This window comes from Cydia pomonella, chromosome 28, assembly GCF_033807575.1.
Source record: "Cydia pomonella isolate Wapato2018A chromosome 28, ilCydPomo1, whole genome shotgun sequence".
NCBI classification, from domain to species: domain Eukaryota; kingdom Metazoa; phylum Arthropoda; class Insecta; order Lepidoptera; family Tortricidae; genus Cydia; species Cydia pomonella.
Genome location: NC_084730.1, coordinates 6896540 through 6921229, shown reverse-complemented (window position 1 = coordinate 6921229; position 24690 = coordinate 6896540). Strand labels below are relative to the sequence as shown.

The 24690-nt window shown below is 36.4% G+C and overlaps 2 protein-coding genes across 4 annotated transcripts in view; one reads left to right on the top strand and one right to left on the bottom strand.

The window, feature by feature from the left end:
- The window catches only part of LOC133533037 (putative fatty acyl-CoA reductase CG5065), a 72726-nt gene that overhangs the window by 8156 nt on the left and 39880 nt on the right, over window positions 1–24690 (top strand). The window contains exon 1 of one of the 2 annotated variants that reach the window (XM_061871953.1): window positions 12359–12715. The exons of the other annotated variant lie outside the window; for it this stretch is intronic. The gene's annotated coding sequence lies outside the window, so the exon portion shown is untranslated. Of the gene's footprint in view, window positions 1–12358; window positions 12716–24690 lie in introns of those variants that run through there. 2 annotated transcript variants of the gene reach the window in all.
- Window positions 1–24690, bottom strand: part of LOC133533035 (serine/arginine repetitive matrix protein 2-like) — a 62397-nt gene that overhangs the window by 24616 nt on the left and 13091 nt on the right. The gene's annotated exons all lie outside the window — the stretch shown is intronic.

Sequence of the window (24690 nt, the reverse complement as noted above, 5' to 3'; positions counted from 1 at the left end):
AACATTGAATAATAATCCCTAGTCTTAGCGGGAACTTTCTAAGTGAAAACTTGCGTGAGAATTTATTATTTAAAGTTTCCAAAATTTTCGGAAATATTGAAAATGTGTTGGAACTTGCACAGTGCTTGACCCAAATATTTATTTTAAGAGTCACCTTCCCATACAAACGGAGCTTCGTTCTCATTTTAAAACTACGTGTTGGATTGTAATGAAACTTTGCACATACAACGATGTAATTCATTTAAATAGTTTTGTTTGAAACAAAGTCATTGTATTTTTTAACCTTGGTAGGTATCTGAAGCTACATAAATGAATTACGTTAAGTTTTGACGACCGGTTTGGCCTAGTGGGTAGTGACCCTGCCTACGAAGCTGATGGTCCCGGGTTCAAATCCTGGTAAGGGCATGTATTCGTGTGATGAGAATGGATATTTGTTCCTGAGTCATGAGTGTTTTTTATGTATTTAAGTATTTAAAAATATTTATATATTATATATATCGTTGTCTAAGTACCCTCAACACAAGCTTTATTGAGCTTACTGTGGCACTTAGTCAATTTGTGTAATACTGTCCTATTATATATAAAAAAAAGTACAAAGTTTCAAAGCAATCTAGCTAGTCGTTTAAAAATGAGAGCGTAACTACGTTTGTATGGAGAACCGAGCTTGCTGGGGACTCTAAGTTAAGACATTTTTAACTAACAAATAATCAGGAAAATACACCGTGTTTTTACTAAATTTTGGTGTACGGGTAAGTACGTTTAAGGAAACTAAATGGCATAGTTAATTTAAAAAAAAAAATATATATATTTTTTTTTTATATAAAACGTAATTTTATGTTGCATATAGCGTTGTTGTAACACGGGCATTACATTTAATTCAACCAAACAATTGAGAACTGTGACATATCAATGTCATTTCTAACATCGATCGTCCGAGATAGTATTTACGTTTAGTAGCAATGTTGGAAATAGGCATAAATAACTTAAGTATGGAAGGTAGAGTTAAGGAATAGAATCTCCATATACCAAAAAGTGTTCAGCAAAAAATAACCATAAATAGGTGGCGCTACAATACCTAGAATACTTGAGAAAAAAATCAAATCATAGACAGCGCATTTCACTCCGTCAATAACGCCTAGGTTCTTAGCTACTCTAACGCTACTCTGGAGAGATTTGGAACTATTATTTATGGCTGACAGCTGGATTTTTTTGCAACAGTTCTGCCTATGGAGATTCTGTTCCTTGTCTCTACCTTCCATAAACTTAAGTGGCATTAGCTATGGCATTTAAAATTATTGTAAGTACGCTGTGATAATGACTGAAAAGAGTAGGTATTTTTTTGTTTTTACATATTTTAAACTCAATCTTATCGCGAGGTCTACAGCTCACAGAGCCACTAGTTATGTTGTCCCTGTCACACGATGTTATATAACACTATATAACAGCGTGGGAGCGGGAGCACCATAGGAAAAAATATAACATGTAATAAAATATATCTACTACGGATCCCGCTAAAGCGCGTGTACATATAACTCGCGCTTTGGCCATAGAGAAAAAATTACATAGAGTGCTCACTTCATAGGTACGGTCACGTCTGAAAATATCGAGACGAAAAAAGTGCCAAAAATATGTATACACGACTTTATTGCCTATATATTAAGGTAGTGTATAAGTACATCTTTTGTCACATTTTTCGTACCGATATTTTCAGACGTGACTATATATCAATTTTGTTACCAAAGCGCTTATTATTTTCGTAGTCGACATCTAGCATCGAGTAGCGGAATTATCAGTACGGCTCATTCTTTATTCTTTTCTTTATTCTTCCTTTATTGCACCATGGTAATCACAAAATGGTATTTACATGCGAAAGAGTAAGTATCTCATGGACCCAGAATGGGTATGGCAATTTTATCCTTAAAACTAACTTAAGTGCTAATACATACATAGGTATTTACATTTAAATTTATCAATAAGTATTTGAATAGGAACATAATAACACTGATTAATTTACATGTCATTATCATTTATGAAATCCTCAACGGTATAATAGTTTTTATGGATAAGAAATGTCTTCAACATTTTTGCGTAAGTTTTGTCGTTCTCCTCTGACCTAATGTAATTTGGAAGTTTGTTATAGTATTTTGCAGCAGCATATTGAGGGCTATTTCGGAATAATTCTAACCTTGGTGCAGGTACCTAGGTGCAGTTTATTTATTAATCTTTCATTTTGCTGCTTTTGAAATAGGTGCATATTTTTCCTTACAAACATGGTCAGTTCGTAAATGTAAATGCATGGTAACGTGAGTATACCATGCTTTGAGAAATAAGGCTCGCAACTTTCTCTGTTATGTTTATTCAGTAATATGCGTATACACCTTTTCTGCATTACAAACAAGTCGTGTGCATCGGTACTATTACCCCACAACACGACACCATATCGCAGCCAAGAATGTGCATAAGCATGGTACGCACAAAGTGCTGCAGCAAAGTTCGAATTTTTACGAAGTGTGAATAATGCATACTGGAATCGGGATAATTTTGTTTTAATATCTAAAATATGTTCTTTCCAATTCAAATTGCTATCGATAGTAACACCTAAGAGTTTAAAATTGTTTACTTCTTCTATTTGTTTTTTGTTTAGCATTAGTTTTAGTTGTAAAGGCGTTCTTTGGTAAGGATAAAATTGGATTAATTTTGTTTTATCAGGATTTATGCTAAGATTGTGGTCATTCATCCAAAGGTTTATTTTATTTAAGGTTTGGGCTAATGTTGTGTTAAAATCGTCATTGCCATTGAATTCATAGACAATAGATCAGATGCTTCAAGTGCCACAGCTGTCGAAAATTGTATTGGTCAACAATTTACGACTAATATTACAAGCAGAAGGTGTTGAAAATAGAGTTCCGGTTAATCCGGTTATAATGTTAGCTGAAAGTTTTTGAGCATTAGACTTTTTGTTCGTCGCGACATCTATTGTCAAGAAGCGGCACTGACAATTCTGCTACTCGATGCTAGATGTCGACTACGAAAATAATAAGCGTTTTGGTAAGAAAACTGATGTATGGAGTGAGCAGTCTATGCTTACTCATTTGTCTATGCTTTGACTGATTTATGACACATGACAAGTGTTGTTTATCATGTCTTAATTACAGACACGTCAGAGATATAATATGTTAAATTGTAAGTATTATGTACATACGTGACATGAGGCAATTAGTTATGTCTATTTTTTTAAATTATTTATGACGGGAATACCAATTAAAAGGATTAAAGTAATGCTTAGAAAAACTATACCGGGTAATCATGTATGTATGAATAAACTGCTTATTTAGTACGGTCGCCAAATCTCAAAAGCCCTCTAGAAACACGATTTAATTGACTCGGCTCGGCCTTACCCACAACCGGTATCAATGTGTTCGGACAGTTCTTCTGATCACCGTACATGCGGTAGTAAAGCGGAAAAATGGTGGAGGGGATAGTAATGACGTCACAAAGATGGCGGCCGGACCTATTCTTTTTGGCGGTGTATCTCAAAAACCACTTAACCGATTTTAATCATCGAGGTGTCAAATAATAGCTTATATTATGGAGATTATTTCCTTTTCTACAAACATTTACGTGAAACCTATAGGAAAAAAAATAATCACAAAAAACAGTTTTTTTATAAAATTATTATTTTTTATTTTGTAAAAATCTCCGTAAATATTAGCATTTCGCAAATTTTGTTTAATATAAAACATATTGCTTCATTATCAAGGAATATAATGAGCCTTAAAACATACAGATCGAGTAATAAACAATGAAGCTACACTCATTTATTTGCGCATGGGTAACGATAACTGGCTTTTACCGGTCGAAACTGTGGTGACTGTTACGATACGTATTGAATGGAATTTATAGAGTATCGGTTTTAATTACTGAAATTATAATGACAATTATAAAAACCAGACACAATAATGTTACCTTACTTCGACGTTTAGTCTCTTTTTTCGTCTTAATCATAGGTAGGTACATATTTCTTTTTACTTAAAAATTTTATACAGGGTGAACTTTTAACCACCAGTCATACTCTGCGCAGCGACTTTATAGGTCATACTGAACAACTTTTACTATTAGTAGTCCCCAAGCCGCTCCGAGGCCAGATTTAATTGACTCAGCTCGGCCTTACCCACAACCGGTATCAATGTGTTCGGGCGTTTCTCCTGATCACCGTACATGCGGTAGTAAAGCGGAAAAATGGTGGGAGGGGATAGTAATGACGTCACAAAGATGGCGTCCGGACCTATTCTTTTTGGCGGTGTATCTCGAAAACCACTTAACCGATTGTATTCATCGAGGTGTCAACTAATAGCTTATATTATGGAGATTATTTCCTTTTTACAAACATTTACGTGAAACCTATAGGAAAATAATAATCACAAAAAACATTTTTTTTTATACATTTGGTTGGTAGGTTTGTCTTATGTTTTAAAGCAGTAAAATCTTTCAAGTCGAAACACAGTATAAATATACATTTTGTTGTCTAATCTAAAAGTATGATGTTCATTGTTTAAGACTGATTAGTGATTACTGAATTAAATAACATGCTATTTGTTATTTTTGTTTTATTTTTTAAATCAGGTATTAATTTATTCACTATGTATCACTATACAGGCAAAATGTGTATCATAGTTGGTCTGTAAGTACTTACTACTTGTGTCGAATATAGGTATAAGATGAAATTTTAACCACCAGCCATACTCTGCGCAGTGACTTTACAGGTCATACTGAACAACTTTTATTATGGGACCAATGCCGAATCACGCAAGAAAATTTGGATCTGGAATGACACCCACTGGCTGTGCCCTACCACACAAAGCGAGATGACATTCACAATGCCCATACCTCTCTTTTGGACGTAGTTTAAGGACGTACCCGGGTCCATGACGCATGCTCGCCACACCGCTGCTTAAAATAAGCTGACGCACCGTAAATTGAACTGCGTAAAAATCGCAAAAAATATTACACGGAGATCTTATGGCAGACACCGTACCGGTGACGTAAAAGACGCAACTGTTTTGCGAACAAAAAAGATTCGCGTGAAGCACGTCACTGCGATTCCGTACCGTCACCGTTTTTTAAACAGCGGTGTGGGGAGCATGCGTCAAAAACGGTACGCATACGACGCGTCACTGCGATTCCGTATCGTGACCGTTTTTTAAGCTGCGGTCTGGTCGCACCTTGTATTGTATTGTATTCGGGCGATTTTTCCGCAACTCGACGACTTGCGCCTATTTTGCGTGATATGTTGGGGGTGGGCTAGTCCTGCCAGCCCAGCTCCTCGAGGAATCCTATCAAACCTTTGATGTTGAGTAGGACCTCGGGGAGGTCTCTCGGAGGTCCGAGATGTTTAGCCCTGTATGGAGTCACTCCGCTGCATTCCAGCACCACGTGAGAGGCTGTTTCTTCTGTCTCCATGCAACCTCGGCACAGGGGACTGTCTGTGACACCATTTGTGAAAAGATGTTTGTTAAATAGTCCATGACCTGTTATGACACTGGTTACCATACTCAGTCGGACCTTCCCTAGTTGCAGGAGCGCCCTTGTGAGTTTTCCGTTGATGCCAGGCATGGCTTCTTTTGCCTGTCTGCATCCAGTCTGGTTCAGCCAGTGTTCTGTGTGTAGTTTCCCTGTACGTGCCAGCAGCATTGAGCGTACCTTGCTAAATGGTATCGGAAGAATCGGTTCCGGACCAATCGCCCCCGCATTCGATCCTTGCCTGGCAAGCTCGTCCGCAGCATCGTTACCTCGGGATCCACTGTGTCCCTTGATCCATTGTAGGGTGATCTTGTTATTATGACATACCTCCATTAGTCGTTCGTGGCATTCGTGTATAAGTTTGGATGTAACTATATGGCTATTTAGAGCCATTAAGACTGCTCTACTGTCGGAGAGTATGCGGATGGAGGATCCTACTACCTTCCTTGCAGTGATGGCAGCCGCCGCGTTTATGATGCCCATGCACTCAGCTTGGAATACCGAGTTATGGGCTCCTAGCGGAGTGGTGATCGACATGTTCAGGTCTTCTGAGAAGGTTCCAGAGCCCGATCCGCTGTCTGTTTTGGACCCATCAGTGAAGATTCTCAGCTCCCGGGGATTGAGTCCTTCATGATTGTCGTCCTCATATAACTGTATTTTGTACCTTTTATCGAAGATAGCTTGTTTGTGAATCCGGTCCGTGCCTGACCTAAGCACTGGAAATTCGTCATACACCTTTTCCAGGCATTTTGTGTGAAGAGCTCCTGTGATGTTAGACCATATCTTGAGGGTTCGCAACCTTACCGCTGAGAGACTGGCCTCTTGCTGTATGTGTAGGTGCAGCGGTGGAAGGTTTAGCATGACCTCCATGGCTGCAGTCGGGGTAGACCTCGTGCAGCCAGTGGTGGCCGCGCATGCGAGCCTTTGAAGTCTTTGTAGTTTGTCTCGTACGTTGCCTAGGTTTGTTCTTGGCCACCAAACCAGAGCACCGTAACAGAGTAAGGGGCGGATTATCGTCTTATAGAGCCAGAGGGTAATTTTCGGGTTGAGTCCCCACCTCTTACCAATCATCCTTCTGCACTGCCAGAAGACAACTCCCGCCTTGTCTATCCGTTTGTTGATGTGGTTGTTCCAATTGAGTTTATTGTCGAGAGTTAGTCCTAAGTACTTAACTTCATCGGACAGCTGTAGCTCAGTTTGGAAAAGTGTTGGTCTGGTAAAGTTGGTCGCACCTTTATATGGGACAGTCAAAATTTTTTTCGCGATTTCGGAATTGGTCCCATAGTAAAAGTTGTTAAGTATGACCTATAAAGTCGCTGCGCAGAGTATGACTGGTGGTTAAAAGTTCAACCTGTATAAAATTTTTAAGTAAAAAGAAATATGTACCTACCTATGATTAAGACGAAAAAAGAGACTAAACGTCGAAGTAAGGTAACATTATTGTGTCTGGTTTTTATAATTTTAATTATAATTTCAGTAATTAAAACCGATACTCTATAAATTCCATTCAATACGTATCGTAACAGTCACCACAGTTTCGACCGGTAAAAGCCAGTTATCGTTACCCATGCGCAAATAAATGAGTGTAGCTTCATTGTTTATTACTCGATCTGTATGTTTTAAGGCTCATTATATTCCTTGATAATGAAGCAATATGTTTTATATTAAACAAAATTTGCGAAATGCTAATATTTACGGAGATTTTTACAAAATAAAAAATAATAATTTTATAAAAAAACTGTTTTTTGTGATTATTTTTTTCCTATAGGTTTCACGTAAATGTTTGTAGAAAAGGAAATAATCTCCATAATATAAGCTATTATTTGACACCTCGATGATTAAAATCGGTTAAGTGGTTTTTGAGATACACCGCCAAAAAGAATAGGTCCGGCCGCCATCTTTGTGACGTCATTACTATCCCCTCCACCATTTTTCCGCTTTACTACCGCATGTACGGTGATCAGGAGAACTGTCCGAACACATTGATACCGGTTGTGGGTAAGGCCAAGCTGAGTCAATTAAATCTGGCCTCGGAGCGGCTTGGCGACCGTACTAATTGTACAAAACACAACATAAATATGGCACAGGATAGGCAGTATAAAGGCAATATAACATTTTATTTGAAATCTTAAAATTTTTCTTAAATAAAAACGAGAAGATCTCACCTTAAGTTACAGTAGGTTCAGTCAGTAGAGTTCTTGAAAAATCGTAGTGCTCATTTATCATCATGACAAGTTTGGCAAAAAATATGAATAGCAATCTTGAGGCCTGTCTCTAGTAACGTTATGGATTCAAAACCTGATTTCGTGATTTTCGTATGATAGAATCACAAACATAGGACTAAAACGCACCCAAAAAGCGGAGGAATAGCTTTGCGATCCTAGCGAAATAACGGTATTTTTCTGATATTCCATTTCGGGAGAAAACGTTTTCCACTAAATATTAAAAACTCATTTTGTTTTTGATGTCGATCGCTTCAGCATATACTCTAGGTTTATAGTTTACGCTTTTAAAAAAAATGTTATGCAAATTTTGAAAATACCTAGTTTTTCATTGTGTTAATAACATGCTAAAAATCATGGAGAATGGAATATATTTAGAAGTGGAAAAACGTTTTCTCTTTTTGTATGGACGATCACGTGGTATCCCTCGAACAATTTTTGGACAAAAGCTAATGATAAAAAAATTGTTTCTAAAAATGTGCAAATCCATTTCTGATTGAACTCGTTGATTTTTTTGTTACAACTTACAAATAAAGAAATTCTTTATCTACGTAATACATAGATATATGCAGAGGTATAACTATTAATAAATAGCGTAAGTCTAAAATTGACGACCGGTTTGGCCTAGTGGGTAGTGACCCTGCCTACGAAGCTGATGGTCCCGGGTTCAAATCCTGGTAAGGGCATTTATTCGTGTGACGAGCATGGATATTTGTTCCTGAGTCATGGGTGTTTTCTATGTATTTAAGTATTTATAAAAATATTTATATATTATATATATCGTTGTCTAAGTACCCTCAACACAAGCCTTATTGAGCTTACTGTGGGACTTAGTCAATTTGTGTAATAATGTCCTATAATATTTATTTATTTAAATTAGGCCCTTAAGGAATTGTACAGTCAGCATCAAAAGAAGCGGATCAAACAAGGTGTCAAAAGTATCTACCATTCTGTAACAGTTTAACAAAATCTGATGGTTCTATCTGTAGAAAAATTAAGACGGTAAAATATATACAAATACAAATACAAATACTTTATTAATAACGCCAAGTTACATGTCAGGTACATTCTATATCAAATTTAAAATTAATTGAAATATTATTTCATTTTAATATACACATTGAATTATTTCAGTAAAACATTCAAATACTGACTAGAGAGATTAATTATATCATAGGGAGTTCGTAGAACTCGTTTACAGAATAAAATAGATGATTAAGAAGCCACTTGCTTAATCTAGCTTTGAAGACCACCGCAGAAGTTGCATCTTTTTTTATTGTGTCAGGTAGTCTATTATACACAGACGGGCCCGAGATGTATACCGACTTTTCTGATCTGCGTAGTTTGTGGGCGGGAGTGACGAGGAGATGGGCAAGCTTGTTGCTACGCATCGCGCGGGATTCGTTCACACCTCGTTGTCTAAACGCATCGTAGTTTTTATATGTAAAGAGAGCAACTTGGAAGATGTGCTCACAAGGAAGGGGCAAAATATCCAATTCCTTAAACAACTCTCTGCACGACACGTCATCGGGCACGCCCGCAATAGCGCGTATCGCCCGCTTTTGCATCCTGAAGACTCGATCGGCATCGGCAGCCCGCGCCCACAGCTCCACGCCATAGGTGATGAGGCTGTGGACGGTCGCAAAGTAGCACGTTAGTACGACGCTGCGAGACGCGGTACTCGCGAGGCGACGGAGCGCAAAGCATGCGCGGCCAAGCCTAGAGCATATGTCATCGATATGTTGGTCCCAGGTGAGGCCGCTGTCTATTTGGAAGCCTAGTAGTCTAGCCGATTGGACCATCTGCAGGGCTGTTTGTTCAGCAGCGACTGAGTACGTCGGTGGTGCCGCGCCATTGAGCTGGAATGAGAGGTAACAAGTTTTATCTCTATTTAAGGCTAAGCCGTTCAGCCGAAACCACAACTCAAGACTCTGGACTACGGAGTTCAACTTGTGTTCCAGTTCTCGTGTGGTCGGCGCAGTCACGATGGCAGCCACGTCGTCGGCATACATATATATCTCCGCGTCGTGTATTGCGGTGGGCAGGTCGTTAAGCAATAAACTGAACAGGGTGTTCGACAGGCACGAGCCCTGTGGCACACCCATCGCATTCGTCATCTCAGATGATGTGATCTTTATACTTTCCGATGTAAATTTACATAAATATGTATATTTGGAAAACTTATACGGAATATCAGATACTTTTGGTGCGTTGTTTCATCCGCTACTATTGATGCTGACTGTACCCAAGATGCTGGCGGTATTTCCTCGTTGTAGCGCAATGCTGATACGTTGTCCAAAGAAACCGCCAGCTCTTCGGTCACCAGTTACGTCAACCAGACGTTTCGCGATCAAAAAACTTGTGCGCGCTGGGACCCCATGGACCTAAAGCTTCAACGCCAAATGGTACGAAATGGTACTCTCTACCGAGGCTCTAAAACTAAAAGTTTAAAAACAAGATATCTGCGATCTCAGTTAGAGTCAGAGAAGAACCTGAACCGACGGGGCCTTAATGACTCACTGCATGACTTATCAGTAGGGTTACCATAATTTAAGCCTGACCAGTAATATATGATCACGCGCCATATTGCGGAATTTCATTGGAACTAAACTTTTCATACTAAACTGAACTGTCGCTCTATAAATGAGAATAACAGCGCCCTCTTGACAATGATCATATGTGACATTATTAATGAAAAGGGACCGTATTGTCGGTGCGTAGCACGGCGTTGTTTATAATATGGGAGCATCGTTAATAATGGCGTAAGCGCCACCGACAATAAGGTCCCTTTTCATAGATAATGTCACATATATTTCTGGTCGGGCTTTATTCGGAACGGATACGGGACAATGGAGTAGTAATGGCGTTATGGGAGGGTGGGGTTGGTGCAAATACATAGCTTAAACTCACGTAGGTAGGTAGCTTAAGATCGAAGTACACGTGATCGTCCACAGAAAAAGAGAAAACATTTTTCCACTTCTAAATATTTTCCATTCTCCATGATTTTTAGTATGTTATTGACACAATGAAAAACTAGGTTTATATGTTTTCCTTTTTTTTTTGCAAAACAATTTTTTTAAAGCAAGCCCTGTTCACCTACAATATATTACTGAAGCGATCGACTTCAAAATCAAAGTGATTTGTTAAGATTTAGTTAAAAGAAAAAAAAAGTAGTATTGATTTACGGGACAAAAACGGGATGGGTACAAATACGGGACGCGATACTTAAATACGGGGACAGTCGCATATATACGGGACGTATGGCAACCCTACTTATCAGTAAACATAGGGTGAACAGAAATTCACGAATGAGGCCAACTTTCTAAGTAAACGGATATACTTATGTTTATCTTATGTCATGTCAAATACTTCGCAACGGCAAATTTAAACTTTGGACTTGATCATGTAAATAATGCTTGAAATTGAGGGTCAAAATATATTGGTTATAAAGTTGATACAAATTGGTAAATTGTTATTTAATCTGATTACGAAAGAAAACAAGCTATTCTGTTTATGAACTCGCGGAATAATTTTTGGGTCATTCTACTTTTTACTGCAGGTTTATGATATTGACATATATCTAAGGACGGGCCTTATGGGCACTAAGAATGGTGCTAGTTCAGTGGTGTCACTCTCGAATCCCAGCCAATCGTGCAGTCTAACGGAACTAGTTGCGACCAATCGCGCGCGTGATGAGAACTCATCAACCAAAAAAAAGTCTTTGATTATACAGTAGGGACACACCATTGGACAAAGCCGAAATGTACATATGCATTAGGGTATTTAGAACCAGCGTACAAAGTATCATAACAACCGGTGTAGCGGTTTCGAAGAAATTAACAAATTACCATTTTGTACTTTGGAGCAGACTGTATGTGTTAGTGCTCCTAAGGTAATATCCTAAAAGAATAGTATGGAACCTTCTTCGACCTTTTTGATTATCTTTTTTATTTATGACACTAATAAAGCTTCTGACTATGGAGTGTGGAATTAAGAGGAGTGGCATCTCTTATTGTAGAACTGTTGCAAAAGTGTCCAGCTGTCAGCTATAAATAATAGTTCCAAATCTCTCCAGAGTAGCGCTAGAGTAGCTAAGAACCTAGGCGTTATTGACGGAGTGAATTGCGCTGTCTATGATTTGATTTTTTTATTCAAGTACTCTAGGTATTGTAGCGCCACCTATTTAAAGTTTTTTGGTGACACTTTTTGGTACATGGAGATTTCGTTCCTTATCTCGACCTTGACGGAAGTACTTCTGACTTTTGAAAAATGTCATCATTATCAAATATTTCGAACAAATTGTCAAAAACACTGCCAAAGATTAACACAGTGTGTTTCTTTTTGTTGACGATTATTGCAAATAACTTTTGATCAATTTTTTTTTTTATCTTTTGTTCTAATTAAAAAAATATTAACATCAGAGCATTCCTGAGAAGTAACCCTACGTGGGATTTCAGCCAATGGCTAAGGTCACCTGTATATTGGACATGTTAGCTTAGTATGTAAGATATTTTTTACTGGGTACTTAATACTTTTGGATAGGCGTACGATAATTTTTTCATCGATACGATAATTTTGACACTCAAATACGATAATTCTCTTCCGCTCACCAGGCAACACTGGGTGGGCGCCATACCAATTTTTTTTTAGAAATAGTAAAATTAAATAACTATAACCGTATCAAAAGATAAATTACTAAGAATATAACAGATAAGACTCCCACGCAGGCATATCCGCGGGCACTAATAGTACGCTCAATTCGTCATATGACCGAGTTAAGATACGGCATTTCCGACCGTTTCTCTTCATTCACTATCTCAGTGTACCGAGTACCGTCTCCGCGTGCGTACGCGCTTCGTAAGATATTTCGGTACATGTACCGATAACGGGTGTACCAGTTTTGGATTGGGTGTGTATGTGATAGTGTTGTGTTTTTTTTATATTTGTTTTTGGAGAAAACGTATTTGATTCCGGTAAGGTTTTTTTTTATTATGATTTTTTTGGGTGCTAGATTCATATGTCTATTTGATAAATAATAAATCAAGAGTGGATCATATTAGATAATTTTAAAAATACCAGAATGGCCTGGAAATATTAAGACACGGATATTTCGGGTTTAAAAAAAATACTTAAATTACCTGCACGGAGTCTAAAACATATTCAAGATTTAGGATTTGGAATAAGTTTTTATATAATTTTCATTAAAAAAAAAATTAAGGCGAAGTTGAGGAGGGGCTGGCAAAAGAAAAGTTATTTTATAGTTCGTTTTTTTTTTATTTTATTTTGAAACTATTTTTACGCAGCTTTTTTATTGTTAATTGAATGGATACCGATTTCTCGGTAAATTGTCTTTATAATGTTATTATTTCTCGGTAAATAAAATTATCGTTTTTATATTTTACTTGGGCGGAGTTGGGCACCATCGGTGAATTTAGTGTTCCCTACACCTTTACCAGCCCTGATTTGATTTAATGAGATTTAGTGATGTTACAATACTTACAATCTCCCTGCCGCCAAGATTATGTAATGTTACATCTGTGTCTTCTCCTAGCGTTTGTCTAGGCTTATTGCCACGGCTCGGGAGACCGGGGTCCACTTGGCGTAGGCTGTTTAAAGAAAAGCATACTGCCATCTGACCTGTCAACCCAGCGGGTAAACAAGGCCTTATTGGGATTAGTCCGGTTCCCTCACGATATTTTCCTTCACCGAAAAGCTACTGGAAAATGACAAATGATATATCGTACATAAGTTTCGAAAAACTCATTGGTACGAGCCGGGTTTTGAGCCCGCGACCTCCGGATTGAAAGTCGCGCGCTCTTACCGCTAGGTCATCAACGCTCCTGGTAATGTTACATTCTGTGTAAAAGAAAAAATAAATATCAAGTGTATAAGTTCAGTACCCCTAGTGTAAATAAATTCGATTTCGAAACGTGACGTACGCGTTTGCGTTTAGTCTCATTTTGTATTGGATTTAGAAAGAGCGCGCCAAGCGGGACGTTTTGGAAACTCAAAATCCTACACAAAATGAGACTTAACGCAAACGCGTTCGTCACGTTATGATGTCGATCAAAGTTACACTAGGGGTACTGTTTACTTAAAGCAATGTGCGAACACCAGAATCGAGAAAGTTTAAGCCAATATATTTGTGAAAGTTAGCGACGATATTTCTACGAAACATTTATAAGAATTATTCGTTAAAAACCGAGCAGCAGCTATAATTTGGTAAATATAATGTTAATAAAATTAAGACATCATAAGTTTAATAAAATAACGACTGTTTGGTTTCTAAATAAAAATAAAAAAATCGAAATATTTTTCATCTATTCTGAGATATCTATTTAATAAATTGCTAAAATGTAATCTTTAAATTCAGAGAATACATTAGGTTCTATTAGTATTAGTCAATTTCCTCACGATGCGGGTCAACGACTAGTCAATTATATTTATATCAAACGAGATATATATAGTAAACACCCCTATAATGGAACAGGCACCAGTAATGGGATAGTATAGAAAAATCGTGCAAAACAAGTATTTACCATCAGTTTTCAATCGCTGGCAACATTTTACCATAAACAAGAGCCAAAGAGCTCCTTAAGTTTAATTTTTCATCGTTATTTGTTAATTTAAAAATTAAGGGCGCCATACATCCCATCACTGGAGCAAAAAACTATAGTTTTAATTGGTTAATAATATTGAAACCAAATACAGTAGCTTAATGAAAGCTATACACATAGAAAACAGAAAGGACGAATTGGGCATTCAACTTTTTACGCATAAAGCGGTAGAAATTTTACAGATGTCGGTGAAATATCAAAAATACTCAAAATTTTCTCTTAAATGTCCCATGATTGGTGCTATATCCTTGGATTTCACGGGCCAGTCTCGGTCTTTTGATAGGCTTGCGTGGGGATATACCTAGATCCAATACGTAGAGGCTCCTTGGAGAGCTTTAATGTCATGTAGAACGCCTGCTGGAACCCGTTCACAGGCGCAACAATAGACACCCATGAACCGGTCGCAGCAGGCATTGGAACTATTGTAGATAAAGTGAAAAGTATTTGTCTATGGGATTGAAGTTTGGGAGCACAATTTTAATAAATGTCCTTGCCAGGAATGAACCCGCTATCTCCGACTCGGGTCACTAGTGACTAGGCCAGGAGGCCAAATGGGTTATGCTACCGTGTTGAGATTCGTAATTCGTAGTCACCGCGGTCACGTTTTTGACACACTTTCGTATTTCCGGTCTCAAACCTGCACGTGTTCGTAGTTCCAATTACTGACGAAAGAAAGTGATGACTTTAGTGTTACGTATAGTTCTCGTATTTTAAGATGAGGTCAATGAACGGATGATGAATAACCTCAAAAAATCTCAAACGTAGCAATGTGTTAAAGAAAAATGCAAAATCTCCGTATTTTTTTCGGCACGTTTATTGCCTAATATTTTTACAATTAGTTTCAATACCAATGACATGTGAAATAGACACCAATGAGTGACGCAAATGTTAAATAAAACAGTCGTCAGCTGTTAAGAACATTGAGTAATATTCTCTAATCTGAACGGGAACTTACTAAGTGGAAACTTGCATGAGAATTTTCTCACGAAAGTTTCCAGAAATTTCTTAAACTGAGAATGTTCGAAACACGATACCGAATATGTCTTTAACGGATGCCCACTATTTTCGGTTTAAATAATATTTAATGTCTAAAGAAATTACAAAATGTCACTTATACGACAACAATTAACAATAAGTATACATATAATATATTAGCAGTAAGCAAGCATGCGGACCTATTTGATAAGTTAGTTAAATCCTTAATCTTCCTCCTCGTATTTGTCCCGGCATTTTGCCACGGCTCATGGGAGCCTTGGGTCCGTTTGGCAACTAATCCCAAGAATTGGAGTAGGCACTAGTTTTTACGAAAGCGACTGCCATCTCACTTTCCAACCCAGTGGGTAAGCTAGGGCTTATTGGGATTAGTCCAGTTTTCTTCACCGAAAAGCTACTGGTAAATATCAAATCAAATTTCGTATATAAGTTCCGAAAAACTAATTGGTATAATTATTATTTTATACGAACCGGGATTTGAACCCGCGACCTCCGGATTGCATGCGTAATTAAATCTCTAATAATTAATAACAAATACAAATGAAAGGGATTCTGTATCAATTCAGTAGGGCTACGTTGGTCGGTTCTTTATCATTTGTCACCATGCCTGTCACGTTCTAACAAGTATGTAAGCGCCAAAGTGACGGGCTTAGTGACAAGTGATAAAAATGGAGCCATGCACCACAGCAAAAGTTATTTGTTTACATCTTTAGATTGATCATAAATAATTAGTTAAAAAGGAAGTACGTAATAAGTAGTTTTTGTTATACCTTGTATATTATTTGAATGTTATTTCAGAATGTCGTTTAAATATGAGACACAATTCTAACAACCCCAAACACAATTAGGTTGCGTTGTTTTTTCACAGAGTTCCTGTGGCTACCTCCAGTCTCCATCATCAGATCAGCTCGTTGGTACCATAATATTGCATTGTCACCCGACTCACATATGTATGCAAATTTTCAGCTTCATCGGAAACCGGGAAGTGGGTCAAATCTTGTACACATACTCGTACACATTCATAGTTAAATAAAAGCTTGTAATAATTCAATAATTCTGTATCATCTGTCACTGTGGGCGATGAAAGTATGATTAATATGATTATTCATTCAAAACGTCAGTGATACTTTAACTATTCAAGGCTATATGGATTTGATAACTTATCAGTTGTATTATACTTCATATTATTACTTCGAATTCCTTAATATTTTATTAGCCCAAGGGCCGTAGACAATAGGACAAGAAATTAAGGGCGTCGCGTGGTTTAGGGTTTGGAGTTGGGGTCAGTTCATATGGCCAGGGAGAGGGGGAGGTGCATACATATAGTGAGAGAATTTGTTCTTCTGGGTTGCGCGCCCATGCAAGAAATAGTTAATACAAATCTTCAGTATTGCACAATTTACAAAGAAACACAAATAATACATATAAAGACAAAGGTAAACAAAAGGCGGCTTTATCGCTAAAGAGCGATCTCTTCCAGAAAATCTTGAGGTAGCCTTAATCACCAATCAAAACTAGACTAGCACCTGTCATCATTTCGAGAAAAAATGTAATGGCATGTAAAACTCGTGTCGATTTAAAACACTTCCTTCGGTTGTTTTAATTTGATCGCCACTCGTTGCAAATTTCCTATTTTTCGCACTTGTATCGTAATGTACTACTATGCCATAATACGAAAGAGGATTGCATCATTGCTCTGCAGAGTGCGAGAATGAACAGTGATAGTTAGCCAGTTGAAATTTCTACAGATTATGTATTTCTGTTGCCGCTATAACAACAAATAGGTACTAAAAACAGAATAAAATAAATATTTCCTTCCAATCTCGAGGTTCTCATCCAATAACCGAAGTTAAGCAACGTCGGGCGGGGTCAGTACTTAGATGGGTGACCATTTTTATAGTTAATGGTACGGAACTCTTCCTGTGCGAGTCCGACTCGCACTTGGCCGGTTTTTTTTGTTGCTGTACTGTTCGCTTTTGGTATTTGTTCTACTAACACTTAGTTTGAAAATTAATCCCCTAAGGACAATTAAAATATATTTATTGAGATAACAATATACATAATGGATATATACAGTTAAAATATATTTATTGAGATAACAATATACATAATGGATATATACAGATGATTACTATAACTAGCTTATATCTAAAATAGGCCCTTGAGGCATTGTACCAAGGATGCTGGCGGCATTTCCTCGTTGTATCGCAATACTGATACGTTGCGCGAGGAAGCCGCCAGCTCTTTGGTCACCAGTTACGTCAACCAGACGTTTCGCGATTTCTCCAAAAAACTTGTGCGCGCTGGGACCCCATGGACCTAGAGTTTCAACGCCAAATGGTACAAAATGGTACTCTCTACCGAGGCTCTTATATTTATTACGTTTCAAAATTTCGGCGCTTTCCGCCGCTGCGCCCGCTTTTACATTAGTCCGTTGGAGGTGGGACGGTGCCAGTGTGTGTGTGTACACTAGTTTTAAATCGTAAACCATTATGGACGATTGTTGTCTATTGAAATAAATAAATTGAAATTTGTAATGTACTATTTTCAAAAGATCCTACCAATAACGACCGGCTTAGTTGCCAGTATGAGTAACGAAAGAGAAAGCACAACGACTCATCCACACAGTATAACAATAAAACTTATTTCAACTAAATAAGGTTTATTACCGGTTAAGAATGTTGTTAGTACGTAGCCAGCATAAATAAGAGGCTACCGGTTTCTTTGCCATATTAAGTGTATGTATGTGTGGGCCATATTATTAAAGTTGTATTGTAATACAACATTTTTTTTTCAATTTTTGAAATTGTATGCGATTCCTACTCAGAATCGCGAGCTATTTTGATCACATTTTGAAAATACTTTTTGTGATATTAGAGGTTTTCCTAAAATAAATATTTAAGACCCGATTCTGTCAGCTAGCATATTCAATCTTGATGCTAATAAATATCCCATAAATTTATACGGAAATTGTAATTTCCACTACGTCACGTTCATACAAGTGATTTTTTTGTCACACTAAATCGTGACGTAATGAAACGGCCATTTTTAGGGTTCCGTAGCCAAATGGCAAAAAACGGAACCCTTATAGATTCGTCATGTCCGTCTGTCTGTCCGATTCTGTCACAGCCACTTTTTTCCGAAACTATAAGAGCTGTACTGTTCAAACTTGGTAAGTAGATGTATTCTATGAACCGCATTAGGATGTTTACACAAAAATAGAAAAAAAACAATAAATTTTGGGGGTTCCCCATACTTAGAACTGAAACTCAAAAAATCTTTTTTCATCAAACCCATACGTGTGGGGTATCTATGGATAGGTCTTTAAAAATGATATTGAGGTTTCTAATATCATTTTTTTCTAAAATGAATAGTTTGCGCGAGAGACACTTCCAAAGTGGTAAAATGTGTGTCCCCCCCCCCCGTAACTTCTAAAATAACAGAATGAAAAATCTAAAAAAAATATATGATATACATTGCCATGTAAACTTCCACCGAAAATTGGTTTGAACGAGATCTAGTAAGTAGTTTTTTTTTAATACGTCATGAAATTAAAAAAAAATTTTTTTTCATCATACCCATACGTGTGGGGTATCTATGGATAGGTCTTCAAAAATGATATCAATGTTTTTAATATCATTTTTTTCTAAACTGAATAGTTTGCGCGAGAGAACCTTCCAAAGTGAAAAAAAGTGTGTCCCCCCCCCTGTAACTTCTAAAATAACAGAATGAAAAATCTAAAAAAAATATATGATATACATTACCATGCAAACTTCCACCGAAAATTGGTTTGAACGAGATCTAGTAAGAAGTTTTTTTTTAATACGTCATGAAATTAAAAAAAATTTTTTTTTTCATCATACCCATACGTGTGGGGTATCTATGGATAGGTCTTCAAAAATGATATCAATGTTTTTAATATCATTTTTTTCTAAACTGAATAGTTTGCGCGAGAGAACCTTCCAAAGTGAAAAAAAGTGTGTCCCCCCCCCCCTGTAACTTCTAAAATAACAGAATGAAAAATCTAAAAAAAATATATGATATACATTACCATGCAAACTTCCACCGAAAATTGTTTTGAACGAGATCTAGTAAGTAGTTTTTTTTAATACGTCATAAAATTTAAAAAATATTTTTTTCATCAAACATATACGTGTAACGTATCTATGGATAGGTCTTCAAAAATGATAGTTAGGTTCCTAATATCATTTTTTTCTAAACTGAATAGTTTGCGCGAGAGACACTTCCAAAGTGGTAAAATGTGTGTCCAAAGTGGTAAAATGTTGAACAAGATCTAGTAAGAAGATTTTTTTTAATACGTCTTAAATTGTACGGAACCCTTCATGCGCGAGTCCGACTCGCACTTGGCCGCTTTTTTATGGTAGGATGGAGAATGCTAACGATTCTGAGTAGAATGAGCCCAAGAAAGTCCAGATTTGTGAGAATCAGATTTTCAATATTTATTTTAGAGGTTTTTCATTCGACCTCATTTTTAAATAAATACTATTATAAATAAATAGTAAATATTATTTATTTTTCTATTTTCATTATGAATGTGATGATATTTTCTGTTGTAAAATAGACTCGCTATGTTGAAGTGCGAAGTGAAGATTCATGTTTAACGAAAATTTATATGTAGTTTCGTTCACTGTAGAAAAATACACGTGAGGTCTCCCCCAACGTGAACTGTCGTAATTTTCTTCGGCTCATAAAGGTCAATCTGTGTAAGATTGTTTTTTTTTTTTTTATATTTTGAATCCCTCGCGCTTTAGGCCTCTTAGAGAGTTGCTGACTAATTCGATTTGATAAGTACCAGTGTGAAATGGGTGAATCACTTTTATTGAAGATTAACGATATCATTACATTACGCTATAGCTAGATATTTACATATCAGGGCTCGTGAGTACTTGACTTTTTTTGTCGCTTTCCAACCCATCGGGGGTCCTTCCACAGGCTTGAGTGCTCGCGTCGGCTACGCGCGCCGCCCGCCTCAACACACCGCGCAGCCGACGCGAGCACTCAAGCCTGTGGAACCCATCAGGGGGGAGGGGGGGGGGATCGCAACATATCGCCAATAGTGACGAATAGCCATGATATGTAATATTTTAGAAGATGTCGGTACGGTTTTCCGTACAACGTAGTTATGCTCTCATTTTAAAACGACTAGTTAGATTACTCTGAAATTTTGTACTTACAATAGGATAAGGTATATCTAGGGCTGTAATAGTTTATGAAGCTTCAGATACCATAGTTAAAAAAATACAGCGAATTTAAGATTTTCATACAAAACTTGTTTTTGCTCTATATCGTTTGTTTTACAAGCTGGAGCTATATAAACTAATAACAGGCTAAGATATACTTCATGTCATTGTATGTGCAAAGTTTCATTACAATCCAACACGTAGTTTTGAAATGAACACGAAACTCCGTTTGTATGGGAAGGTGAAATTCGCCCGAGCGTGCCGGGGACTCTTAAGCTGTGACTTTTCCCTTTTGTCAAATTTTATTTAAGCTATATATCCATTATATATATTGTTATTGTAAATAGACTTTCACAAATATAAACATAATTTAGTAATTGCGGACTTAATACCTAATGGCATTCTCTACCAATCAATCATCGGGTTAAATATTGACTTGTAAAATTAATTGTGCAAGGAGAAAAGTATGACGATAGGTATCTGAAACCATTGGAAAACCTGATTTTCAAAATACGAGTAATTCCATTTTCTCAAAAAAGCGAAACGTACAAATTTCAATCAAATTGTTCAAATGGGACTACTAGGATGTATTTTAAATTTATTATATGAGATTTATACTTCATGGAAATATGATTAATTTACCTACTACGATACACTTATAGGTAGGTAAGGTAAATATCATATCAGGTGATACATTATACACCCATTGTATTTCTAATTGGTACATCCTGCGTTATATTTAACGATTGTTTTCCTCTATCCGTGTATATTAAAACTTTTGAGGTGAAATCAACTTTAAATACGTTCAAGTAGTTTAAAGGATGACACAAAAATTATTATCTATGAAAAAAAAAACGAAATCATAAAAACAATGCGTCGTTCGCCTCGGCTCGGATCCGGATCGTTTTAGTGTGAGTCATCGTTAACTATTTTTCTGTTATGGGTAAATAGAGTAAAATATTTTCAACAAGAATATGCTTTTTTTTTAATTTTAACAGAAATAGTGATTATATTTTCTATAAGATTGTTATCTTCTGTTTAAAAAAAAAGTATTTTATTGAGTGATACTTTTCCCAAAAATACATCGAAATTAGTTTTCAGCATGTTCTCCGCCTTTGAGTGTACTTATAAAAAAATACAACTTTCATAAATTTTGTATTTTTTTCGTAATTTTTTGTGTTATTTCAACTCAGAATTTATTAGAGCTCTTTCGATCCTGATGAGATAAATTAATGCCCCAGAGTTTTTTTCTTATTTTAGTAATTCTTATGAGAAAAAACTAAAGTTCTTAAAACCTAAAACTAAGTATACTTAGGAGTATATTTGGGTCAAAATTATTTTGTTGTCTTGAATTGTTTTTCTCCAAAAAATGTGACGAAGTGTAGCTTTTTGTATGAGATGAAATTTCGTTTTCAAAATTTCTTATTATTCATGAAATCTACAGCTAAAAATACATACAATAAGCACTCGTCTTTTTAACAAGCTTTTATTTAATTTGCCCTGTTAGTATGTATGGGACAAATCTTGCAAGTTCAATTTGACCCACTTCCCGGTTCTCAAGGGCTCATTTTAGATTTACTTAAGCTAGTTATAGTAATCCTCTGTATATATACATTATGTATATTGTTATTGTAAATAAAATCCGTAAATTTCATTTCATAACTGTTGTAAAATAAATAATTTAAAACAAAACGGTATAAATCTCAGCTGAGAATAGTACTTATAAGTAATGCAATACAGAAAATATGACTAAAGTTGTTAATATTTCGAGACTTCAAAACTCGAGTCTTTACAGTTCGTGTCATCCACGATGACGCGCAGATTAGTCAAATCTAACCTTTAATTACATGCCAATAAGATTCAAGGCACGCGTCTTCGAGAATGACACGATATATACCAAAACAAAGCTTCTTTAATTTTAGAATACATACGGGAATGGACCATTTTAATTTAAACTCTAAGGTGTAAGTCTTTAAGTACTTATTACAATGTCATATTTAGCTGGGTTACGATATTTGGAAAGTAACAGACATGTCGTTTCTGTTCAAACAATATGTACCGTTAGAAATTCGTCTCGAAAGTCACAGTGTAAGAAGGACAGTGCGTGCACTTTATAACATTATTAGTTTTGATGCTGACAGTACAGTGAAGTGTAAAAATATGGGTGTATACATCTTAATCAAAAATATGTCCCATATCATCTTATTCCAGTGTAATAAGAGCGTAGTAACATATTTATGAGACGTTTCTTTCGATACATATTTTTGCACTTGACTGTACTATAAGTTAGCATCAAAAGTCACTCGGACATTGACATTGGTTTTTGAAAATCTTTAAAGGTGACTACTGACTACGGTTTTTCCCTAAAGAAACCTCCTTTTCAAATGCCAGCTAAAAGATAACATTTGTCACCTGCATAATAAAAATGAATCAATCTACTCATTATTCTATTTATATACATATTATATAAATGCGTGTGTCCTGACTCTTGTCTGACTGACTGATTCATCAACGCAAAGCAGTAACTAGAAATGATGGAAAGCTAAAATTTACACACTAGGTTGCATTTACAAAGTATACACGAGATAAGAAGCGATTTTGAAAATTTCAACCCCTAAGGGGGTTAAAAGGGGGTTGAACGTATGGCATTCGTGTTTTATTGTAAGCTAGGAACTTAATGAAACTCCGTGAAAAGGTATTATAATAAAGTAAAAGAAAAGTGATTTCAGCGTTTTTAAAATTCATTTCCTAAAGGGGTTAAAAAGAGGATTAAAGTTTGTATGGGGATCAAGTTTTATGTTAAGTTAGGAACTTGAAACTTTGTAATAAGATACGAGAAAAGCGATTTCAGCGTTTTTGAAAATTCATCGCCTAATACGGATTAAAAAGGGGTTGAAAGTTTGTAACGGGAACAATTTGAGTAGGGACTTGAAGTTAGTAGGAAAAATAATATTAGAAAATACGGCATACTGAGGGATTCGCAATTATCCAAATAAACCTTACATAAGTATCGACACACTTTTTAGCAAATTTTTATAGTCTGTCAAGCCTATAAAGAAATCTTTCCTTTGAAAAAAAAGCGGCAAGATCAAAAAATGTAGACGCAAAGGATTATCGTCCGAATGTACTGTCAGTATTGTACTGTGGCTTGTACCGGTCGGGTCACTTTCACCCATTTCGTCGCTTTCCATACAAATGGGCCAAGGTTGGATGTACAAGATACATACATACATACATTCATATAGCGTGTATGAAGTCATCTGTGTAGGTATTTTCTCTTTTTCTTGTCGGATATCGATAGTACCGAGAAAAAAAATACATTAAAAAACCGGCCAAGTGCGAGTCGTACTCGCACAGAAATTTTATAATCTATAAATTTTATAATCTATAAATAATTTATATTATCTATAAATAACGGTCACCCATCCAAGTACTGACCCCGCCCGACGTTGCTTAACTTCGGTGATTGGATGAGAACCTCGAGATTGGAAAGAAATATTTATTTTATTCTGTTTTTAGTATTTGTTGTTATAGCGGCAACAGAAATACATAATCTCTAGAAATTTCAACTGGCTAACTACAGGGTGATTCATGAGACGTGAGCTGGACTAAGACTACACAATCAGTAATTGTTAATGAATCGTTCACCACCATATTTAAGTAAAACAATCACGCTTTTTATCTGTTATTTAACTTTTTCTTAAGGACAAATCTGATTATCTACAATCATGGACACCCTACAACAATTAATTAACAAAGATAAAACCTCTTTAACCGTTATGACAGCACTTTGATTATGAAGAAAATAAAATGTCACACTTGAGTGAGATACGATTTTATAAAAGTAACCACACTCCGATGACATTCAATTTGTCACTTATTATGGATAAAACAAAGAGGGTGCCCATAAATATCGTAAATAAAATAAAACTCTTTTTTTTGAACAGTAAAAATTAAATTAACTTAATCTCACAAATACTGGTACGAAACAGTTGCTGATAATTTACCTAATATGCAGGCTTGATCCTGCTCACGTCTCCTGAATCATCCTGTATACATCCTGGTGACATACGGACGGACGGACGGACAGCGGAGTTTCAGTAATAGGGTCCCGTTTGACCCTTTGGGTACGGAACC